This window comes from Macaca fascicularis, chromosome X, assembly GCF_037993035.2.
Source record: "Macaca fascicularis isolate 582-1 chromosome X, T2T-MFA8v1.1".
In the NCBI taxonomy this organism is placed as follows: Eukaryota; Metazoa; Chordata; class Mammalia; order Primates; family Cercopithecidae; genus Macaca; species Macaca fascicularis.
The window spans coordinates 72,811,897-72,819,062 of record NC_088395.1 but is presented as its reverse complement, the minus strand read 5'-3'; the positions used below and the strand labels follow the sequence as shown (position 1 = coordinate 72,819,062).

The 7,166-nt window shown below is 43.4% G+C and overlaps 1 pseudogene; it reads right to left on the bottom strand.

Annotated features, from left to right (window-relative positions):
• Positions 1-2,849: 2,849 nt before the first annotated feature.
• On the bottom strand, positions 2,850-6,724 carry LOC102145529 (G-protein coupled receptor 83-like; annotated as a pseudogene).
• Positions 6,725-7,166: the final 442 nt, after the last annotated feature.

Sequence of the window (7,166 nt, the reverse complement as noted above, 5' to 3'; positions counted from 1 at the left end):
GCCAAAAGCTAAATTTCCTGTAACCTGCTTCAAGCTCCTGGAAACTAGCTCATTCCATTCCAGAGGAAACCTAAAATGTCATTGAATTATATCCTTGTTAAAAAGAGAATGATTAAGTTGAGGAAAAGGAAGAGAAGATAGTGGAAGAGAAAGAAATGTAAACTGAGGCACACATACATGCACCCTAACAATATGATGATAACCCACTCTAAAAATTGCTAAAACCAATAGGTAGTGTGATGACTACAAAAATTACAGCAAAGGCAGCAGCAAAAGTTGAGAGCCAGTCAGGTGGACATGGGACTTCCAAGAACCTCCAGGGTTGTCCTGTAGTGATAGGAGTCTGTCGTTGTTATTTCTATTACATTTTCAGAAGTGATTTTGTGTCTTTAGGGAAGCAATTAGGGAGAAGGAAGCAGAAAGGGAAATAATCAATATCTAAAATGCTATAGAATAAGAAGAGGTTGAAAAAAAAATGCATAGCCAGAGAATAGATATGTCTGACTTGGGTACAATTCCTTCAAATTAAACTGGGTCATATTCTTGGAAGATGCTGCACAGTGATACTTCCCAACAGACACAGAAGCTGTGGACTAAGTCCGGATGGTTTCCTCTCTGCTTCTGGAGTGAGCCAGCTCATTCCCCAGGAGGGCATAACGGGCAGCCAACTTCTGACAGTTAGAGTTGAATGAGAAAGAGAGATGCAGAAGAGAAAAATGTAAGCAGTGGCTACCACTCACTTTGACCATCACATATTTTACATGGAGGCCTATGGAATAGTGCAAAGACTTATTTATATTCAGAGGTTTCAGCTTCCTGGATCCCCAGGCTTCCAGTAAGTGTAAAAGAAATCTGAATTCTGAAGACAAGAGAGAAATATGGAAGGGAATTGACAGACAATAGCTAAAACGCAATAAGAAAGCAATATTTTGAACCATACATCAGAATTCAAAGAGATAAAGGATGAAAGATAGATAATGGAGAGGAATGAAGAAAGAATTGGAGAAGGACTGGTGCTAAAGAAGAAAGGGCTCAGGAGGATTGAGGAAAAGTGAGAAGGGGAGGAGGGAGAAGGGGGGAAGAGGAAGGAAGAGGTGAGGAGAGAAGGGAAGAGGAGAATTAGAGAGAGGGGAGAGAATTGGAGAGTGGTGAGAGAAGTGAAAAGGAGGGGGGAAAGAAGATGGGTAGGAGTAGGAGGGAATGGGGAGAATAGGGGAGGAGGAGAACACAGGAGATGGGCAAATGGAAGATAGGAAGAGGCCTGAGGTGGAATTTGAATGAAGAAGAGATGAGAAGGAAAAGGATGAAGAGGAGTAGAAGGGTGGAACAGAGGGGAGGAGGAAAAGGTGGAAGGGAAACAAGAGAATGTGGGAGGAGAGAAAGAAGACAGGCAAGATCAAAATAAAAATGGGAATTCCCAGAGTAATGAGGAAGGGAATAAAGAAGAGGAGGGGAAGAAGATAAGAAGGGGATGAAATCCTACTCTTATCCTGGCATTATCTTGACACACAACGAGCAATACTCTTCAAAGTGCCTTAATAACATTATCTCCAAGGCCGGGCGCGGTGGCTCAAGCCTGTAATCCCAGCACTTTGGGAGGCCGAGACGGGCGGATCACGAGGTCAGGAGATCGAGACCATCCTGGCTAACACAATGAAACCCCGTCTCCACTAAAAATACAAAAAAATTAGCCGGGCGTGGTGGCGGCGCCTGTAGTCCCAGCTACTCGGGAGGCTGAGGCAGGAGAATGGCGGGAACCCGGGAGGCGGAGCTTGCAGTGAGCCGAGATCGCGCCACTGCACTCCAGCCTGGGCGACAGAGCGAGACTCCGCCTCAAAAAAAAAAAAAAAAAAAAAAAAAAAAAAAAAAAAATAACATTATCTCCAGATGAAAGGCAGTCGCAGGAGGAGGAGATATTACCTCTCTCCCACTGAGTTGAAATTCTCATAGACTAAAGAGATGGGAACAATAAAACAGCAGTGAGCACATTATGTCTCCTCTCTTTCCAGAAAAAGAAAGGCAAAACTAGACAGCACAAATGTACACAAGAGAAAGTATGATGCTAAATGTAGAGTGAGGAAACATGGAGAATATTTTGGATTTTGTAGTGCCAACTTCGGCAATTCAATTTTCATTGCATTCAAAGGGGAGCTATCAGCAAATTATTGTATATCAATTTGGGAAAATAACCATGGTGCAATTCCTCTGCAAGTGTAAGATTTTTCATTCTCACTCTGCCACAAGGGGATAGTTATGACTAACTACCTACACTTATAAGAAGCATTGAGTTTCCAGATAACCCAATACAATTTCAGAAACTATACTTTTCCCTCCTGGCATTTCCCTGGGAATATGATAGACAAATTAGATCTTAATCATCTAAATGAAATATAAATCAGAATTTCTAGGGTCTCTTACACTTCCTGAGACAATGTTTGTGATATCAGATGTCAAGTGTCATGGTCAACTGGCACATAAGGATGGAGAGGGGAATGGTGACCAGAATCAGAGATAGAGTTCAGGAGACCTCTCCCCACACAGGTAAGAATAAAGCTTTCCTTTGAGTGATAGAGAAAGATCTCTGATGAGTCTGAAAATCTAATACCTTCACCTTACTGCTGGGGGAGAGAATAAAGGAAGAAAACTGCACAGGAAAAAAATAAATAAAGAAGAGAGGGAAATGAAAGACTGAGTGACACAAATATGGGGGCTCACATGTCCCCAACTCTTCAAATACCCCTCTGTTCACCTGCCCTCCACACCATGAGAAATGAATGAATCCTATTTATTTTTGTCCCACACTATCTCAGGGATTTTGAGGATGGAGAATCTATTGCGGTCTGGGCATCTTAAAGTCTAGGTACTTGTGAATAGAGAAAGAAGATTTCCACCCCTCGGAATAGAGGGTGATGGGTAGCTCATCAATATCTTTGAATTGTGGGAATTTGAGCATTCTGGGTTTGGAATCTACCCAGTCAAGATGGTGAGTGGGTGAGACAGAGCTGGGTCAGCAGTGCTCCCCTCTCAGGCAGCTGATTTATTTAGCAGCATCTTCTGAATTTCCATGATAACCTTCTGAACTTCAATCCAAAAGTTATTGCTGAGACAGAAGTGGATGTAGGGGTTATAGAAGGAGCTGCTAATTGCCAGCCAGTGGAGGAAGAAGTAGAGGCCATTGTGGCTTGAGATGAATTCTCTGCATAGCAGCACCAGGTAGAGGTTAAGAGGGAGCCAGCTGATTGTGTAGACAAGCACCATTGTCATCAGCATCTTCAGGGTCTTCTTCTTCTCCCCATGCTGCCAGATATAGGTGTGGATGCTGATGCCATCAACAGCATTACGGATCCATAGCTTTTTGGCCACATGACCATAAACAACCACTAGTACCATTAATAGCAAGATGAATAAGAGCAAAAAAAAAAAAAAAAAATTCTCAGCTCAAGGTATTTCCATGAAGATTTTGAAGTATATGGGAAACTGGGTAGGCAGACAGTTTCTTCAGTTATGTTTCTAGGTTATAAGACAGACAGAAAGAGAAACATCACCTTTGTCTTTTCCCTAGGCCTACAGCCAGCTATTTTATGGAAGTTTGGCCTAAGGGAGATGCATATTTACTGTCTGTGTCAGCATTCAGCTTAAAATCTAGAGTTAAAAAGCCGGGAGCCTTTGGGTTCAGCTAATCCAGATCTCTCATGTGATATATAAGGAAATTATGACCCCCAAATGTGAAGACTTATTTCTGATTACCAAATGCTATGAGAGTTATTGGAAACTGTTATGATAAATCCCAAGTAAAAGAAATTAATTTTGTACCTATGTTTGGAAATGCACTATTCCAGCCCCTACTCCATAAGTTATTCCATGGGACTTCCAAGGTCACAGGTTGCTAGAATCCAACACTGGTTATACTGTGTTATTCTTACCCAATCTCCACCTGGTGAAACTTCTGGCAAATTGAATGTGGCAAAGGAGCACAGTTACTCACAATCCAGATGATAATGATGCTGACATTGTCTTGCATTGGAGTAATCCAAGATTTCAGGGCATACAGCATCACCTGGAAGAAAAAGGACCTCAGCCCCATTCAACAATTCAAATTAGGGTTACTTGTTAGCCTTTCATCAACTGGCATTATGGTACAAACCAGCAAATACTGGGTAGGTAGGTGAGAAGTATGCTTATGTACTAATTCAGGTGGCATTTTGCTTCATGAAAGACCAACATTAGTTAATGATGAGTGAAATCTCTCAATGGGAACAACACACACTAGGCCTGTCAGATGGCAGGGGATGGAAGGAAGAAGAGGATCAGGAAGAACGGCTAATGGATGCTGGGCTTAATACCAGGGTGAGGGGATGATCTGTGCAGTAAACCACCATGGCACATGTTTACCTATGTAACAAACCTGCACATCCTGAACATGTACCCCTGAACTTAAAATAGAAGTTGGAAATTAAAAATAAATTAATTAATAATTAATTCCAGTGCAAAAAATAAAGAAATGCAAGTGGACTGACCTTAAACCTTTTGACTCTGAGCAAGGAGTTCTGTGGAAAAGAGGAATGGATGTTCAAATGTGTGACTCATTTTCCCTTTATCGTATATAAGTGGGTAAGAATTCCACACAGCCATTCATTCTTTCTTCCACTTGGCTTTCTTCATACCCCTTTTCCTTCTAGCTTCGTCCCCTATCCTTTTGATACCTCCATGCTCCCCTCCTCCCTCCCTCCTTCCATGCCCCCTCCTATCTCCCCATTAGCTATCACCTAGATACCTCCATGGACCCTCCCATCTGGCTTCAGTTACAACTTCTTTTATCTACCTTTATGTCCCTCCCACCTCACTCATTTTCTGGCTCCCGCCTTTTCAAGTGATTAACTATGTAATTCTTTCCAGTTTCTCACTCCTACCCTATTTCCTTCCTTTGAAATCACTTTCAGCCCTCCTCTCAGCTCTTTCCTCTGTAATTCTGTTAGTTCTTTCCCACTTCAGTTCCTCAGCTCTCACTCACACACTTCACCCTCACCGCCCAGACTCAACTTACCACCAGTCCTGAAGCCACACACACCTCTGACTCAACCCTTCCCTCTTTCTTCCCTTAGCCGGTCCTGGAATGCAGCAAATAAGAAATGTTTTCCAAATGAGAAGAAGAGCACTTTTTTATCATTTTGCTCATTGCCACATCTCTGCTCCCATAGCACCATATCAAATATGGTAGCATTTTTATTATTTGAGGCCAGGTGTGATGGTTCATACCTGTAATCCCAACGTTTTTGGAAGCACAAGCAGGAGAATTGCTTGAGCCCAGGAGTTCGACACTAGTCTGGGCAACATACCAAGAACTCCACCTCTATGAAAAACAAAACAAAACAAAAAATTGATTTGGTGAAGGTCTGTATTTCACTATTTTGCAATCCCTCAAACTATACATATACATTTATATATCTTAAACAATTCAAAGAACTCTCTAGGTTATTTTTGATCTTATCTGTATCTAGGAGAAGAACTTGTCCCTTTACAAGACCCGAAGGCCCATGAGAAACACATACCTGATGTTTGTCTAGGGAAACAGAAGCCATGGTAATCACAGTTACATAGGCACAAGAGTATTGGACAAAATGACTGAAGTGACATGTCATTTTCCCAAACACCAAGGAATTACACAGATAATGCACCTATGGGAGAAAGGGCAATGTGAGGCACAGGAAATCACCTCTGAGTCCTCTTACAAGCCCCAAACACAAATAAAGCCCTCTTTGTTATAATAATGGCAAACCACTGGCATTATTGTCTCAGGAAGTGGAAACAAACAAACAAAAATAAAACATTTCCACACTGCAGCTCTCATGCCCTCTCCATCTTCTCACCTGCAAACATTCAGGCTTGAAGAAAAGGACATCAAATCACAAAAGCTATTAGCCATCTCGGAGTCCAAGCAATGCATTTGAAAGGTGAGGAAACTGAGGCTGGGTCTTTGTGACATAGCTCTGAAACACATGTCACCCAAAGCTCACCTGCAACATGTCCCTGCTGCAGGCAACCTAAGTCTCTCTCAACAACTGCCAAGGTAGGAGATTAACTCAGCAAGCAACCACAGTCTTGTCTGCTGTAGTTTGTTTTCCCCAATTTGCAAACCCTTTGTGCTGTCTCTCAGCCATTCCCCTCTCTATGCAAACACTTTCCAAATCAGCCAACCCATTCCGGGGCTCCCTCTAGCCAAAGAGATTTCTCCTTTGCAAATGCAAAGTTGTACCTTTGCTCTCACCCTGCACCCAAGGTCGCCCTCCTCAATTAATATACAGCTTTTCTTAGCTCCCCCTTCACCATGGTAAGCCTACTTACCATGAGCTAAGAAAACATGAGCTAAGAAAAGCCAGCATCATGTTGGTCACAGAGATACTGCAAATGAAGAGGCCAGTGGTGGTGTGCACCCTTTTGTACTTCATAATCACATGGTTTAAGACACAGTTGCCTAAAATGGCAACAACCACCACGGTGTACCCTATTATTAACCACAATTGCACCTGTTCGTACTGAGACACCATCTCCGAAGCTATGCGACCCGATGTGTTGGCCAGGTCGCCAGTATTCCACGTGTGGTCAGGCAGCTTGTCAATCATGGATAGCAGGCTATCCTAGCCAGCGCTGCCAACTGCACCTGGGAGGTGGTGGAGGTGATTAGACTATTAAAGCCACTGGGCACACTCAGAGCTTCATGACTCATGGTGCCGGGATTCAGGAAAGTGCCATGGGGCGATTCTGTGGTTGGAGTGTCCAGCTTGACTCCTTTGGAGAACAGTGAGGTCCTTAATCTAATGGGTCAGGGAACACCTGGGGAAGGGCAAAGGAGGAGTGGAGCACCCGTGAAGCTCTGGGCTAGCAGAAAGGAAGTATTCTAAGGTGTATGAGTTAGGGAGAGGGAAGAAGCGCTGATAACCAGCAAGAAGAACTGGACTGGCTTGGAGTGGGCAAGTGCGCAATGCTGAGCTGGGCAATAGAGTTCTGGGTAGGAGAATGTGGCTGGCTCCAAATGCTCTTCAGCCTGGAGAGCTCAGGCAGCATCCATTCCGAACCTGGGGACAGTGTCAAGCATTACCCTAGCACCACTCCTCCTCTGTGCAGCCCAAGATCGTTCAATTGCCATTGCCTTCAATCAGTCTATGAGT